Below are 18503 nucleotides of genomic sequence, written 5' to 3' on the forward strand. Positions count from 1 at the left end.
TGCACCTACCCCAAAAAAGCAAAACAAAGTAAGCAAGGTCTTGGCTTTCCCTTCTTTCCTGCCTCTCCAACACCTCTTCATTTGTCCTGATGGCATTAGGGGCTTCAGTAAGTCATATAGCACATCTCTTTGTCCCATCAGTTTTACTAGCAAATGTTCATTGCAATGAGTCACTGGTCTGGTTCAAGGCCTGTTGTTTCTGGTACACCATCACTATTGGATCCTCACCGGAACTTCTGCATAACCCTCAGATTTTATCTTGTACCTTTCCTAAGGCCTCCTGAGGTGACACAAGCCACAGACATCAGCTGTATCTGGGCTATGGATCCAGACATGGCCCTAGGCTTCAGCGTGTGCCTGGACAACTCAGGTGGGAATGTTTCTGGTGGCCACTAGACACCATAAATGCCTCAGGTTGCATCCCCAACCCTGGGCCTCTATGTGACCTTGCAATACAGGACTTGGATTTCAACACAGACTGTAGGACCATGGACTCAGACATGGTCCTTGGCAGCAGCTGAGTCTGAATGTCACTACTGCCTCAGTGGGAATATGGCCCTGAGACACCAAACATGACTTTTGAACTTGGGTGTCTCTGTACCCTTTGATGGTATTAGGAGCCTCAGACATGAGCACAGACCCTAGCTGTAGCAGGGCCACAGATTCAGACATGGCCCCAAGCAGGAACTGGCCTGGTCGACATCCTAGCTCCAAATGGTAGCCCCAGCCACTAAGATTATCATGGCTCTGGCAGCAGCGCGGCCCTGGACACCAACAAGACCACAGGTTGCAGCCCAGACCCCAGGCTTCACATGGCCTTTGGCAGCAATATGGGACAAGGTCATCCCCACAGTCGTCAACTTCGACAGGACCATAGACCCAGACATGGTCCTTGACAGTAGTCAAAGTGTGATTGTTACCATGGCCCCGGGGTGGTGGTGAAGTCCACCCAGATCAGCTATGTGCCCACAGCAGCATAGCCTGTGAACCAAAACACAGCCCAAGGAGGCAGCCTAGTCCACTGGAATCAACATGACACTTGACAGCAGCAGGATCCATGGACATCAACATCAGCACCGACCCTGGGATGCTATAGGACCAGGCACCCAGACATGCCCTTAGCAGCAGCCAGCCCAGACATTACCATGGCATGGGTGGCAAGCAGATCTCCCCCAGTCTACTCCACATCACCTTCACCATAGCCCAAGGTGGCAAACAGGCCTCCAGCATCTTCCCACTCCTCACTGTCTTCATTTCTACCTTCCTGTGTCTTTCCATAGCGCATGAACCATTCTCCTTCTCTCTCTCTTCCATTTCTCCACCACACATTTCCTTATTATATTGAGGCCCACCTGCCTAGTGCCACAAAGTACCTGATAGGCCCATGAATGTCTTCCCTCCAGCCTAGTCCCAGTCTGAGCAGAACTGCTGCTGTATTATTTTCAAAAGCAAAATGTTGGAATCAAATCCATTGTCCATCTGGAAATGGGTGGAAAACAGGTGCAGACAGCAGGCTTGCCTGAACTCACTATACAGTATTTGATCTAGATCTGCTGATGGCCCTTCCTCCATCTGGAGTATAGGGTTTATGGGCATGCTGTACAGTTCTACTATATGATTCAACAGGAAGAATGCCAAGGAAACCCTGGTAAGCCCAGGTACCGACAAAGAGGTATTTCATTTATGTGAGGCATTTTTAAGAGTCGAGATGGATGCAGCAGTGCACTTCAGTGGGTAATGGCTCTCATTGCAAACCTGAAGACATGAGTTTGATCCTGATGTCCACATGACAGGAGACAATGAAATGGTGATGATGATATATACAGAAAATAGAACGCTAGTTGCTGAAGTCTGTTGAAAGAGGAGGAGCATGTGGCTTTAGTGTTTGATGGATTTTAGTTTGCATGGATATAGGCATGTTTATGGAGGACTCAGAGATATAGGAGTGTTTAGGGATGACTGATAGGACACAGGAATGCTTAGGGAGAACTACAAAGATATAGGCATGCTTAGGGAGGACTGCAAGGATATAGACATGCTTAGGGAAGACTCAGAGGATGCATGAATGCTTATGGAGGACAGGTAATAAAGACTGAACAGAAATGTGGGTCCTTCATGCCCTGAACTTACAACCAGCAGTATCAGAGGAGCTACAGTACATTCTCCCCTAAACTACCACCAGTGGGGATTGGTGGTCTAAGATGGGAGACAGCAAAGGTATCAGTAATGGAATATAGATGTATTGCCCAGTAGTTCTTAAAACAGAAAAAGTAAATGTTGTATTTGGAAATTAATTATGTATTTTGAACTCACAACCATTAAATTTGTGGTGTGTAGTATAGATTAAATTGTAAAATTTTAGATGGAGGACAGCTAAATAGAAAAATAAAAGGGATATATATATATATATATATATGTATATATGGAGACAAAGACAGACATAGAGACAGAAAGGATGCATTATTTACAGAAGAAAGACTAGCTAATGATAGTGATGTCAAACATTTCTTAGGAAGAAAAGATGACTGCTTTATGCAGGACTTTGGGTGTTCTTCCATGTTTCCACACACATCCTGCAGCTATCAGAGGATTGTGTCTTCTCCTGTCCCTTGCATCTGTCACAATACAGAACTACCCTTTGCTATGTGGTCCAGCGGCCTGCATTGAAGGGATGCATGCAGTCCCCTCTGTACCATCACTGCCTGTTATCCACACCTGCTTACCACCCCAGATAACTTATTCTGGCCTTGGTGGCTAAAGGCCTAAGCTCTAAATCGATGTTTGCAAAATTGTTCTGAAATCCTTTAATATGAGGAAGGCCCAGCTAAACCCCGGTCTTATTCTATTCTAGGCTCACACAGGCATCTCTGAGGGGTTAATCATGGGTAACACAAAGAGACATTCTTCCTGCTGTTTATGGTTTTAAAGGGTCATTGTGTAAAAACAGTTGAATAAAACTCCCAAGGGCAAAAGTCAGCCATGAACAGAAATGGTCTATTACTCATTCAGTTCTCCCACTTTCTGAGTTGACTACTTCTTTGTCTATTAATAAAGAAAATTACAGAACTCCATGTATAGTTGATACTTAACTACAATGCCACTCAAAATGTGCTGATTGGGCCATTGTCAAAAAGGTTCTTAGCAACCCTGTTTCCTGTCTGCTTCATAAAATCTGTCAAAGCTGCTACTTTGTCGTGTGAAGTGGCTACCGGGAGGTGTGAGCACAGCTTTGAGTCTTGATTCTATTCACATTCAGTTAAGAAAAACAGCTCCTCATCTACCACCTTGTCCAACAGAATTTAATATAGATTCTTCCATGGGTGTGCACGTGTCTGCATTGTGTGTGTGTGTGTGTGTGTGTGTGTGTGTGTGTGTGTGTGTGTGTGTGTGTGTGTGCATGCTTATGTATGTGCATGTACACTTGAATGTGGAGGCCAGTAGTAACATGAAATGTCATTCCTCAGGAGCAAAGAGACTGACTCTCTCACTGGCCTGGAACTTGCTCATCTGTGCAAGGTCTCTTTCCATTGAGCCTGGAGGAGTTGCTTGTTTCTGCCTCATCAGCATTAGGAATAAAATTGTGCACCTGCATACCCAGTATTTTTACATAGGTCTTGGAGACTAGAACCCAAATCCTCATGTCTGAGCAGCAAGCACTGTATAGGCTGGTCTATCCAGAGTTTCAAATCTTAATTTTTAATAGAGCCATGTAGTTTAGGGTCATTTCTATGTCTCGGTCTAGGAAAATGTCCATTTTCTCACAGAGACTTACCATTAGATATTCTCCAGTAAGGTTGGCTGTGAAGATTCTGTGACATTCTTCAGTTTATTATGTGAATTTGTTTTATACTTTCATTCTTTCGTTGGGTCTTAGAATAACTTAACGTGGAAGGTAGCTAGTGGAGGACTTACGTTAACTGAAAAATTTTGAACTCGGCCATTGAATTTATGCATGTTTTCTAATTTCTAATGAAGCAAGGTAACTATGATATGAGTACCATGAAGCAGTCAAGAGACCACTATCAAATTCTGTTCCTAATTGTTCATACCATGTCTTCAGATCATCCTACAATCGAGGCAATTCTCTGTGCAGGGAGATTATGTGAATATGTGTGTGCATGCATGCATGCATGCATGCATGTGTGCATGTGTGTGCATGTGTGTGTATGTGTGTGTGTGTGTGTGTGTGTCTGCATGTGCATGCATGTGTGTACTTATGTGCAGGTGTGTGGTGTGTGTGTGTGTGTATGTGTGTGCATGTGTGTGTATGTGTGTGCATGTGTGTGTATGTGTGTGTATGTGTGTGTGTGTCTGCATGTGTATGCATGTGTGTACATATGTGCAGGTGTGGTGTATGTGTGTATGTGTGTGTGTGTGTGTGTGTGTGTGTGTGTGTGTGTGTTTGTGTGTGTGTGTAGCTTCCCATACAGGCCAGAACTGGCCTTAGGTTCCTGGAGTTGGGTCACAGGCAGCTGTGAGCCACCCACCATGGTGCTGGGAAGTGATCTCTTGTCCTGATAATAAATTAGCAGGTGTTACTAAACACTGAGCATCCCCACCACCACCCAGAACTTAGGATTCTACAGATTCCATGGCTTGTATGTAAGTCAACTTAGTGTTTAGATAACAATGGCCCCTGTAGGGACAGTAAGCCATGCCTGTTAGAGGCTGGCTACAGGTGTGCCTGACCATGCCTGTCAAGGTGTGGTCAAGGTGAGGTCAGGATGACGTGGCATGGGCTCTTAAGGAGCCACGAGCACATGGAAGCCCCTTCTCCTCTCCCTTCTCACTGGTCTCGCTGCTCGGCTGTCCCTGGCATGCTCTGGCTTGCGTTTGGCTGGTATTTATCTAAATAAAGGTATCTTGAACCTACAAGCTCTCCCATCAGGCTCCTTAAAAGCAGCCATGCTCTTAGGGACTTTTTCTCTCAACTGATAGCAAACTCCACTGAGCAAGTGAAGATGTTGGAATATTAAACTACAATTATGCAAACAAATTCCAGTTCAACATTAGACATTTCATGATTGTGACTCACTGAGTTACACATTTAGGTGCACTCTAAAGGCTTGTGACATAGGTTGACAGGTGGAACAAAGCTTCCCAAAGCAGTGACACCTGACTTACCGACTGAATGTTGAGCAGTAGAAAGTTCAGTGACATGAAAATAGGTGCCTCACTTTCCTGTATTCAGGGAACAGTGGTATATGGCAATGAATCAGTTTTCCTTCTTTGTCACTCAGTCCTCTGCATACAACACTCTAACACAGCAGGCAAGATTTCATGTGTATATTTGAAAACACAGAAGGAAATGCATGGCTCTAAATGAGACATTTACTTTATGACCCTTCTCAAAGCTCAGGAATGATTTTGGACAATGGTATGTGAAAAATTGTAAGGGCCAGAGACAGTAGAGAACTACAAGGAAACTATTCTCTGAATACAGCAGAGCAGCTACACAAACACATTCATAGCAGTTAAGACTGGATGCATGAGACCATTGCAACCTCAGGCCAGAGCCAGACAAAATCCCAACACAGAGAGAGGAGAGAGACACAATGTCTCACCTTGCCCTAAAGAGTTACTGGCAACTGATGACTGCTGGGAGAGGGAGCAAGGCTTTTCTTAATGATGTGGCCCCTGGTGGGTCTACCACCCTACATCAAAGGCCAAAGATCCAAGAGTATATTTGCAACACAATATGAACTTAATGATCTAAAAAGTTCAAGATGAGGACACAGTGGGTGGATTACATAGCAGAGTATACAATGGAGGGACTGGGAGTAGGAGAGAATATGATCAAAACACATTATAATAGATCCTCATGACAAAAGATAAGAAAAATAAAAACCAACTCTTAAAAATAAAAACAAATAATTCTTGTATTAAACACATATTTGTACTTATTAGCAACTGATACTTCATCTTATTCATGTTTTGAAATTAAATTAGAATGCAACCTTGGCAACTCGAGAGATAAGTTGGGGCTAAGAGTACATGCTGCTGTTGCAAATTTGGTTCCTAGTATTAATGTTGGGCCCCTCACAAAAGCCCATAATTCCAGATATAAAGGATTCTAGCCTCTGTGGGTCTGATGAGGTATGTCCTTCTGTATATATGTTTCTTTTATTGGTTGATAAATAACACTGTTTGGCCAATAGAAGCAGAAAGATAGGCAAGACTAGGAGACTAGAAGAATTCTGGGAAAGGCAGGCCATGTAGAGACCAGGAGGATAGGACTGCCAGTCATTCTGTGGTAAAATAAGGCCATTTAGAAATGCATAGATTAGTAGTTATGGGTTAATAATTAAGACATATCTAGCCTATAAGAAGCCCTGGCCATTGACCAACAGTTTTATAATTAATATAAGTTTTATGTGTTTATTTGGGGCTGAAGGGAGGCAGGACTTGAACAGATAAGAAATCTCTAACAATGGTGGGTGCTTGCTTTCTTATGAATGCACACACACAGACACATGATTTTCAAAAATTAAATCTTACTTTAAAATAACAAATAATAAAATTAAACTAGCCATTAAAATAGCACAAACTTTGAAAATAGATCTGATAGGAAATGAAATGCTTCCTATTGTACTGGGAAAGTTACCTTTCATATAGCATATGTTCAGGGAGCAGCCAGTACTGTTAGTACACTTATCCATACATTAATATCAACTGTATTTGTCTGCAGGACTCAGGATGAACCATATTTGCTATGTCAACACGGCTGTAGTAAACTGAGGCGCAGAAAATGGATGAAGGATCTAAACACAAGGTCAGCTATATTTTAAGGGACATTGAGGAGACCCTGAGGAGGAACTTACATCAGCAATGGCAATCCCAGTTGGTTTCTAAAGGAAGGAAGACTTGAAAGAGCCTTAGAGAATTCAGCGGCATTGTTCATCCTGTAATTTCTGACGTCCTCTCACCTGAGCTGGGGAGATGTACTGTGAACACAGGATATGAAGACATTAGGAGTCTCTTTCAGAGCTTTACATAAATTTGCAGTCAGGTTCTTGGAGCCAGGTGGGGATTGATCATCTTAGAGATGATTTGCTGAGAGTCAGAGAGGTCAAGAGACTCACTAGGGGCCACATAGCTAATTAGCTCCTTCCTGGAGCCAGGCTCTTGCCTCCTGATACCACAGCATGCAGCAGGAGGGGCAGCCCACAGCAAATGTGAAAGGGCTGTCACAAAAAGGCAGGTATTTTAGGGAAAGGTTCTCATCTTAAGAGTCTTTTTCAAGTCTTTGTGCTGCCAAATGTGTTCGGGAATAGCTTCACTCCCGTGCCCCCATGTATTCTCGGAAGGTTAGGCTGCAATTGACCTCTCCAGGCTAACTCGCAGGGGACAGGAATGCATCCGTGCCAAGCAGCCAGCTCACCCATGGGGTTATTCAGTAGAGAACTCACAGTCTGAAATCACAGATGGGAGAATTGTCTAACAGGAAGGAAACTCAGACAAAAAGTAGTGTGTCTTGACTGATAGATTCTTCTTCCATTCTTTCCTTACCACATGTTAACACACTAGATGAATAGAGGACCATGGAAGGTCATTTGCTTTGTTTCCATTCATCCACCTACTCACATAGAAGCTGGATTTACAGTATTAGTTTTATTAGCTGTGGCTTCAGGCAGGCTAAGAGAAGTGACATGAGTGCTGCATCACTGTCCCTCTATAAATGGTGTGTGTGTGTGTGTGTGTGTGTGTGTGTGTGTGTGTGTGTGTGTACATGCGTGAACATGCATGTAAGTGTGTGTGAATATGTGTAGAGGTCAGACATGAACTCAGCTTCTCTTCCTCGGGACTTATCTTTCAAATATCTCTGAGACAAGATCTCTCTTTGTGACCTGGAACTTACCAATTCATCTTCTCTGGTTGGCCAGTGAGCCAGAAATCTGCCTGTATCCTTTGCCAGAAATGGTAAAAAAAGCATGTCATATCTGGCTTTTTGACACAGGTTTTGGGGGATGGAACTCAGGTCCAAATGCTTTTACACTGATTCATTCACATAGCCCCAGTTGTGCATTCTGAAGTGACACTTCTGCAGCCCTATCATTTGGGATATAACCAGGAGTATTCACGGGAGTTCCATGTCACATGATCCTTTGGGAAAGCTCAAGGTTCCTAATTTTTCACAAACATTATATCTCAAGTTCATCTCTTAAGACGATATCTGGAAAAAAGCTTTCTCAGCCTGGTCAATCCTGGCTGGCATAACTCTAATGGTTCGGTAAAGTTTACTTGGCTTGTTGTTCTCCGGAAGGCTACAAGCTCTCTCTCCTATCTCTGGCATTGCTCTGTGTTTATTTCAATTATAGCTCTGACCTCATGCAACTGCAGGCTTAGGCTTTTGTGGCTTCTCCTACTCCCTCTCCCCCCACATACACACACATACACGCATCATAGGCAAATATTTGCAAACCAACAATAATAGCTTAATCTTTGTATTAGAAATACAATAATATAGAGCACAACAGTAGTAAAAATCCCTCTGAAGTGAGGACAATTTAACACATGCAAAGTAGCTGTGTGCTTCCTGCATTGGGGGACCATGTGATATGCCTGTTTGCAGGTAAGAGAGCCTCCAAGCAGCAAACAGAGTAGAAATTCAGTAAGCTGAAAGGATAAATGTAAATTAGAAGGTAAAAGGGGGTGGGATGTGTTAATGTGTGACTAATAAGAAGGAAGTTGGGTGCCAGTGTTATCTGACAGAAAAGAAGATAACAGACCGTTTTTACATAGAGTATTTGCTGAGCATCAGAATCTTCTGGAGTTTTGGTAGGGGTAAAACAACAGGCTTCAAATGGGAGTCAGCTCATATGAAGGGATGCTATGGGCTGGGAAAATAGTCCAGGAGTGAAGTGCTTGTTGTGAAAGCAAGAGGACCTCAGTTTACTCCCAGAACCTATCTTACAAATCTGGTATGATATACATTTTTCATCCCAGCTCTGGGAAAGCAGGGAAAGGTGAATTCCTGGAGCTCATTGGCCAGTCAGCCTACTATATTTCACAAGTTTCAGGACTAAAACTGTTCTCAATAGCAAAAATGAGGTGGATGATGCCTGAGGAATGACACCAGTAGTTGACTTCTGGACTCCATACACTTGCACCTATATTCACCAACATATGCATACACACAAAAAAAAACAAAAACAAAACAATAAGATAGTTACTCAGAATGAAGCCACATGTTTAAAGAGCTATTCATTAGAACTATTTCCATGCAAGTGTAAGTCTCATTAACCATATCCTTGGAAGATCCACAAGTTGTAGATCAGAGGTTTTTGGAGTCCCTGGAAAGACACACCAGCTAAACACAGTGAAACACTAGCTTCAGTCATTCAATATAGTTTCTTCCTGGAAAAGCCATATCAGACACCTCTAAAAATTTTCAGAGAACAAGAATGTTTACCCTCTTGTGTCTGTGTTTGTCTCTAAGTGTGTGTGTGTGTGTGTGTGTGTGTGTGTGTGTGTGTGTGTGTGTGTGGTGTGTATATATGTGCACAGGCAGGCAAAATTGTGTATGTGTTCAAGGGCATGTGCAAGCTAGAGGAAAAGCACAGATGTTTCTCAAGCACTGTCCATCTTAGCTCTGAGACAGTTTCCTACTGACCTGGAGCTCACCAAGTAGATTCAGGTGGCAGACCAGTGAGTTCTAGGGATGAAGCTATTTCTTTTCTGTCTCTGCAGCTCTGACATTGCAAGTGTGTGGACCCATGTCAGGCTTTTTTACTTGGATTCTAGGAATCAGCCTCAGGTTCTTTTGATGGCAAGTTCAGCACTTGACTAACTAACAGGACTCTATCCCCAGCCCTTTTCTTGGTTAATGAACTTTCCAATTCAACAAGATTTTAGCCATGCACAGGAAGAGTAGTAAAACCCCCATTAGGCATCATTAGACATTGCCCCAAACCCATTAGGTGTGTGAGTGAGAATTCAGTTACAGGGACAGCCATCCCAAACATGTATCACCTTCTTCAAAATCAATTAAAGACATATAATAAACTTAGAAAGATCCATGTCTTTGCTAGCCACCACCTTTGTCTCTGAGTTTGACATTTCCAGGATATGAGAGACAACTTCCTCTGGAATGGCCAGTACCTGCTTTGAGAGCTGGTAAATGTTATTTTCTGTGACTACTATCACAGAAGCCATTCCCTGTTTTTAAGTTGGGATGGTTATCTGTTTATACCAACCTTGTGAGACTACCCCCAAAGGATTGCTTTTAAGACAGAAATCACTCAGGATTATATCTGAACACACTGGATACCATAAAAATAAGAAGTATGCATGCATTTTATTGATCATTGATTAATTTGAATAATGATTTGTGAGAACTGTATGTGTTTTGACCTAGTTTATTTTTTAGTGATACATCAGGTCACACACAAAAAAGGTCAAATGGGCTGAACAGTGTCAGTGAATGCCTTTAATTCCAGTACTCAAGAAGCAGAGTCAGGAGTCAGCAGTCAGTGAGTTTGAGGCCAGCCTCTGGTCTATAGAGCTAGTTCTAAGACATTCAGGGCTATACAAAGGAACCCTGCAATAAATAAATAAATAAATAAATAAATAAATAAATAAATAAATACAGGTAAAATGGGAAATGGGTCTAGGTTATAACAGTAAGTTGCCTGCATTACAAGCATAAAAACCTGTGTTCAATTTCCCAGACTCATGTAGGAAAACAAAAACAGCAACACCAAAACCCAAACACTGTATAGAGTGACTTACACTTGTAATTTTAGTGCTGGAGACGCAGAGACAGGTGGATTCCTAGGGTCCTTTGCCCAACCTTCCTACCTTTCTTGGCATGTCTCAGGCCAGTGAAAGACTATCTCTTAAAAAACAAGGTGGGCCACCCCTGAACAATAAGAGACAAGGTTATCTTCTGGCCTTCACATGCATGTACACACATGCGTATTTGCAACTGAATGCATACACATGGACCTGCACATGTGAGTTTACAGATAGCACAGACAGATACATTATCCAATATAAATTGTAATTCTTCAGGACTAAGGTAGAGAAGAGGAAGGGATGGTATGCATTAAACATTGAGCAGGTATGGGCTATAATCAGGTAGATATCAAGGGACAACAAAAATCATCTGTGCGTTGAGACACATTAGGGATGTAGAGAGAATGTTTGACAGAGGCTTCTGAGATCAAGCATACCAGTCCTAGGAAAGAGCATATGCAATAGCCCGTGGTTGGAGTTGGCTAGGCACAGTGGATAAACATCCAAAGAATCGTCAATTAGGCACAGAGGGCACTAGAGGGAAGAAGGATCAGGAACAACCCTCAAAAATGCAGTGACTGCCAAGCAAGACTGAGAACTGAGTACAGAAATGACAAAGATTGAGAGATGACTTGTTTTTGTTTTTTTTTTTTATTTCTGGTTTTTCGAAACAGGGTTTCTCAGTGTAGCTTTGGAGCCGATCCTGGTACTTGCTCTGTAGACCAGGCTGGCCTTAAACTCACTGAGATCCACCTGCCTCTGCCTCTCAAGTGCTGGGATTAAAGGTGTGCTCCACCAACACCCGGCTCTGACTTTTTTTTTTAATAAGGCAATTCCAACTACCCTGTGAAAGCAGACTTCACAAGAGCAACAACTAATGAGAGCTGGAGCAGGCATGTGAAAGGCTGAATAGCTCAAATACTGTCTACATCACACACACATTAGATGTCAGATATAAAGCAATGCACAGCAATATCAATAAAGAGTGAAAGGCTATGGTCTAAAGCACAGTGCAAATGAAGTTACCTGCCAATGTCTGCAGACAACCATGGTCGGAAGTTCCATGGCCTTCGATGGCCTGTGGCTTCCCCAAGAACACAAGTCAATTCTATATGGCTATGCTATACCTATAATCTACTCAAATCCTCAGCAGGTTCCAAAATAACCAGTGGGCTTTTTTAGCCAGTGGTCCATAAGTACTAAAATAGGAAAGAAGCTACCACTTATTACAGATTCCCTGTGGCACTACACCATTAGACCTCCACAGTCAGTACTATGGTTAAGATTTGAAGACTTTTATTATTAAGAACTCAGGACTCAGATCTATCTATATCCTCTAAAATTGCCTATGACCTCTACTATCTAATGTATGGGAAGTTATTATTACAATGCACTCCACTTCTATAGAATTATAATTTCTAATGTGGAGCCTTAGGAATCTGTGACTTTAATGCACACTAAAATTTTAGAAGGACTATTCCAGAGCAAAAGGATAATTCCAAATGACTCAGGTAAGGCCACAAGAGCTTCCTCAAGGGTCACTATAATTGTACTCTATTATTGCTAAAGTTTTAGTCATTATTTTATTAATACTTAAGTGTTAATTCATAAAATAAATCTCCATGAGGTTCCTTTTGCCTCACTACTAGAAAACTGTGACCATTTAGAGAGTTTAACTTACATAGAATTTTTCTCTGTATTGAAACATTCCTTTCCAGAAGAAATCAGAAAGGCTCCTAAAGACTCAAGAAATGAACAACTCTCAAGTCTCAGGAAGTTCCAAAATCTTACATAACTAACAATGTCTCCTCAAAATTATATAAGCAATAAAGAGGGCTGTGAAAAAGAGACAGCTTGGACATGTTAAGCTGTTTGGAAGTCATTCAGGGATCTCTAGCATTGCAGATTTTCTGTGAGAGCTACCTCTGAGCTATCCATGCTGTGGAAGAAATCTCTCACACAAGCTCCTATAAGGAACTCCAATAAACCCACTGTTTCACCAATGTTGACTTGAGTGGAATCATTCATTTGGTCAGGCCTCAGTGTTCTGTCTTGGGTGAGCTGACATTTGTTCTTATCTCTTGCAGAAAATTTTTAGCTTTCTATTTTGCCCTCTCATATATACACCAAATGAGATTACATGTATCAATACAACACCTCTATTTGCAGACTAGAAACAATAACCTGTTTAACATTATCATTTTCTTTTGTGAAAAAAAATCACCGACAAGAAAACCTGTTGTCCATATCATTTTGTAATATTTAGTAAAGTAAAATAAGCACCTTTATTAACAGAAAAATTACCAAAATTTCTGAACATCAAATCAAGAATATTCACACTCCTTTCTTTTTAAAGAAACATCAGGTTGGTAGCGCACGCCTTCAATCCCAGCACTCAGGAGGCAGAGGCAGGCAGATCTCTGTGAGTTCGAGGCTAGCCTGGTTTCCAGAGCGAGTGCCAGGATAGGCTCCAAAGCTACACAGAGAAAACCTGTCTCAAAAAAAAAAAAGAAACATCAGAATTAAGAACTAACTTTTGTAAAAAAGGAACTCGTGATAAAGAAACAGAAAGTAATTATTACCTACATAAAAGAAAATTAGAGGAACTATATTTATTTCTGTTATGCAGACCATCTTCTAAATCATCCCCTACCTGCCTCCTACCATACTCATTCTGTTTGAATTAGAAAAATGTGTCTGTTCCCTAGTTTTAGTCAGCTCTGCAAATAATCCAGATAATTTTGATAAAGTTCTGAACTTCATAAAGATCCATTTATTAAGGTCATGTGTAACAGTTTGAGCACAGCGTGCCTGTGGCCTCTGCTGCTGGAGTTTGATCAAACAAAATAAGTCAAATCCCTTCCTGTGTGTCTAGTGGGCTTGACCCCCATTATTCACTGAGGAATACTTTCACAGTTTGTGTTCTATGTGACACCATTTACAGTTGAAGCTCTGAGGTCAAAAACAATAAACGTGTTGTCTCTTAAAGTAGATAATACATTTGAGCAAAATGAGATGTGCCTGTGTTTGATCTCATTTAGTATGGTGTTATTAATTGTATTTTATGGTTGAGCCACTCATTCATTCAACTGACATTGCAGTGAACCTGGGCAGAATAGAACACATTCATGGAGCACTGCTGTTCTCAGTTTAATTTATATATAGCTCTTACCATAGGTTTCAATAGGTGTGTTGTGTATGACCAAGCCATTTCCTACTTTCCAGAGGCCTGTGAAGTATCATCAAGAACATTCAATTCTATAAGCTTATACCACCTATTTTCAGTAATCTCATCAAGTCCCAAACATTTTAAGGGAGACTAGGAATGCCATATGGATATAACTCTTGACAATATACAGCTGTGAGAGGACCCAAACAGCTGACAACTGAAGTTATATAAGTTTTGATTCACTAATGATGCTAGAGACCAAGGTTCAGAGTGTGGGAGCCAGCGTATACTTCACAGTTGTTCTCAAATCCCTCTTCTGCTCTTTTTCTGGGAAGTACACCTAAAGCATTAATGCAGAGCTGAGTGACAGCTTTGGTGAGGGCTTTCCACCTGCTCCAAATATCTACCAATAGGAAGTGAGTCAAGAAGATTCCCCATCTAGTGGTGGACCTAAAAAGTCATGAACAGACACTGAATCATTGACTCCAGAATGATGGTGTGGTCTGAAACAGCACTATCTGGGAATCCCAGCTTTGGAGCAGAAGCATAGCACCTCCTCCTCTACTGAACTCTGAATTCAGAATGCACCATCACTGGCCTACACATTCAAGGCTTGGTATCCAAATTGGTGCTAATTGGCCATGAGATGTAGCAGGAGCTCTTGAGGGGTAAGTGGTATGTTCCAGAAGGTGAAACTGGAGCAGTGACCCTTCCTTTCCCTGTTTATCTTTTTTCTCTTCAATGGTGAGATACTTACCTTGCCATGCACACCTTGCCTTGACTTGCAACCTTGTCTGAGACCAAAGCAACAGGTCTGAGAGCTCTCCAACTGGAAAATCTGAGATAGTGAGTCAAGTAAACTTTGTCTTTCCAATTTGAATTCAAGTGCTTGTTACCATGGTACATGGTAGGCAAACACAATTACAAGCATTATATGAAAAATTAGTACTCATGGGGCTCAGAACTAGGAAAGGCAATTGGTTTTGCATTGCAGGTGCATGAAGATGGTCAGTCTGTTCACTTTATGGGATTCCTTTAGACAAGACCCCAGCCACCTTTTAAGAGACAGCCATCCAGGAAACAATAAATCAGCTTTATGCCTAGAGCACAACACTGAGTAAGTGATCAGTTACTCCCAAGCCATTGACTGGTATAGGTTTACTAAACACACCAGGTGATCACAAGAGGTGCATTATTGCCTCCTTGTTGTAAAAGGTATCTGATAAAAGCAACTTTTAAAAGGAGGAAGTCAGGTTGAAGAGATGACTGTGGGTAAGAGCTGTTTTGTGGATTTGGTACCCACCTTCCAAGGACTGGGAGGTGGCAGTGGTGGAGGCAAGGACAACAGCTTTTCCACAGTTGCTCTGGTCTGCACAAGCTGAGTAGAGTTGAGTAGCTACACCTGGAAGTATAATTAATAAACCAAATGAGACTCCACTGAAGAAAACAAGGTTATCCTTTCCAAGCGCTGGTCTCAGGCATTATCAGTGAAGGTTCTCATTGCAGGTGATGGAAATTAACACACAGACCCACAATTCCACAATGTACCGACAGGGAGATATTTGGGGACATCTGGTCTTAAATGGGATGATGTCTTTCACAAACCCCTCTATTCAGAATCTGTGTAGAAGGAGGCAGAAAGACTGTTAGAGCCAGAGCCAGAAGGGATGGATGACTCCAATGAAACAGTGTCTTCCAGACACAGTGGGACTGATGTACATATGAACTCAGAGATTATTGACAGAGTGCACAAAGCATAAATGGCTCAAGACAGAAGAGGTCCCAGTGCTGAGAAAAAGAAGTAAACACAGGATTCCACCCCTAATCAGGACAATAAGTCTTCCTTAAGGGATTTATTTTGGCTCATAGTATGCTGGCAGATTACATATTCCATCAGGGAGCAGAGAGAGATTGCTCCTGTTTTTATTCAGTCTAGGACCCGTACCTAGAATGGTGCAACCAGTGAGGCATCAGCAATAGGAACAGGCTATTTCAGGCACCTGGGATACCACAGAGCTGGGTTCTGGCCATTCTCCCCTGTCCAGAGAATGGGTAATACAATAGCCTAAACATGTGTGGAATGTGTCTCAACAATTTGATTTGGGGCTAGGTATTATTACTATTGTTATTATTATTATTATTATTATTATTATTATTATTATATGCTTTCATCAAAGCAAATGACCTTTACATGCCATGTCACTTTTGTTTGCTTGTTTTCAGGGGATTTATTATTATTATTATTATTATTATTATTATTATTATTATTATTATTATTGTAGCAGTGAATATTGACCATCAAAGAATTCTGTCAGGCAGGCAAATCAACATGATTTGACAGTTAGATCTTTTCATTGTCCTTTCCTTCAGTCACTATGTCCCCATCTCAGGACAGCTTGGAAAAGTGTTACCTAGTTTACCCTGAGCTTCCTAAAATCTCACTGGTGGTGTGGTAAGAGAGTGGAGATTAACATGTAAAAGAAGCCATTTGGGAAAGAAAGACTAGAAGTCCCTCCCAACTGGACTTCTTGCCACAAAAGCATCCTGCACAAGAAAGACTTGCCAACCTGCAAAATGAGGCTATGCAAATATCCCACACAGAGTCCAGAGTCTCTGCCTGGAGCTTTTGAGTGCATGCTTTTCCCTCAGCTCAATACTCCCACTGTGAGCAGTGCTTTTCTTTTCTCTCTACACTCTCTCTAACCCTGCAACTCTGGGACAACTCCTAGTCCAGGGGCACAAGAACCTGAGTATTTCAACAGCCGAACATTTGGCAGGGGCTTTAGCGCTCAGAGCCACACCTGTAAGGTTCTCATTATCAACTCAGACCTTAGTTTCACTATTAGGTCTGTTTCAAGATGTTTATTTCCTATTTCCTGTGCAACAGACACTGATTTCTGGGTAAGTTACTTGGAAGGAAATGTGGATGCTTGAACTAGCTCCTGTTCAGGAGTGAGCTACTACACATAACTCATTTCATGCCCCAATGGAGCTGCGTGCCAATGAAAAGCTGCTCTTAATGATAATGGAGAAAGGGGTTTTGTCTGTGAAGTGAAGAAGGCCCCATGTGTCTAACTCTGTCAAATGTAAGAAACATAGAGTATGAGCTCAAATACTATAAAATGGTATTTATGGCTGGCAAGGAATTCCAACCTTTTTCTTCCCCACCTTATAAGACTGTTATGCAAATGTTTTAAATCCCCTGCTCCAACCTCAGGAAGAACTTTGTTTACTCAAAAGTCCAGCTGCATTCTCACTCTCAGGTTAAAGCCTCTGAGGCCCTCTCCCCTTCATTTTCTGTATACTAATTCTTTTAAGACTACTAATCAAAGAAGACTCTGAGGTCAGACCCCAACCCATGTGCAAAAGACGCAATCACCTGGGTTAGAATAAAAACCAAGTGTTAGAGTTTTGTGGCTATCAGGAGTTCCAAGGAATGTCACAAACTTCACACCAAGCAAGAGACCTCAAGCAAGAGATTTATTGGGGTGATTGAGTTGGAAGGATAACCTATCTCCAAGCAGGGATAGGAGAGAGAGAGAAAAGGAGAGTTTGGCTGTGATGGCATGGACTTTATAAAGGTTGCCAGACTTGTGGCAACAGTGTAAAGGTGTTGTATTTGGAGACTGGTGATGACCTTGCTGCTAGGCTGAGTCCCTGAAGGTTGTCTGGAACGTAGGCTGTTCCTAACACCAAGTGCATTTTCTGTATCTCTGTTACCTCTTCTGAGCACAACCTCCTGACCAAAAGTAAAGTTTGGTCGAGATACTTGAAGAGGAAAGGTGGTCTCTTTGTTTACAGAATGAAACAAAAATGAAAAGGACAGGAAAGGACATGAGTATTCCTCAGGATGGTGGAGAAGACAGTTCATTGTAGATATATGGGAAAGCATAGTCAGAGACAGGGACATGTGGGATTGTCCAGAGTGGACTCAACAAGGCTGTGTGTGGAAGGAGGAGCAGAAGGGAGAGCAGAGAGACAGGAAACAGACGTAATAGCCAGGAGGTCAAAGGACTAAGAAGGAAGGGTTGGGTGACCAAAATATCTAGATTATATTGGGAAGAGCCTTGGGGGAAGGGCAGCCCAGCCCCTGGGATGAAGAGTTCAGGGTAGAGGGCAGGATAAGGGAGCTAGAACCTGTTACAGTTAGGGACTGAGGGATGCTGGGAGATTCTGGCAGTTGGGTTCAGCTTTGATAAGTTAAATAGGCACCTTACTGTTTGTCATGAGTTTGAAACTTAATATTTACGACCATGGATTTATTTCTAACACAATGAACACAGGATGTATGTGTGTGGTGGGGGTAGGGTAAACATGGGACACATGCACTTGCACTGGAGTGTATGATGCACATCCCCTTGGGCACACATGCAGAGGCCAGAGCTATTGCTGTCTCCCATTATTGCTCTTCTCCTTGTTGCTGTAAGACACAGAATTTCACTGAGCCAGTTGCTCATTGTTTCAACCAGAAGGAAGCTCCATATGTGTGCATGCTCTGCCTACCAGGGTAGGGGTTATGTGCTCAGCTTTCATGTGGGTTCTGGGATCCAAACTCAGGTCTTTGTCTTTCAGATCTGTAACTTGCATCCACTGAGCC

The sequence above is a fragment of the Cricetulus griseus genome, chromosome 5, assembly GCF_003668045.3.
Source record: "Cricetulus griseus strain 17A/GY chromosome 5, alternate assembly CriGri-PICRH-1.0, whole genome shotgun sequence".
Classification (NCBI taxonomy): Eukaryota; Metazoa; Chordata; class Mammalia; order Rodentia; family Cricetidae; genus Cricetulus; species Cricetulus griseus.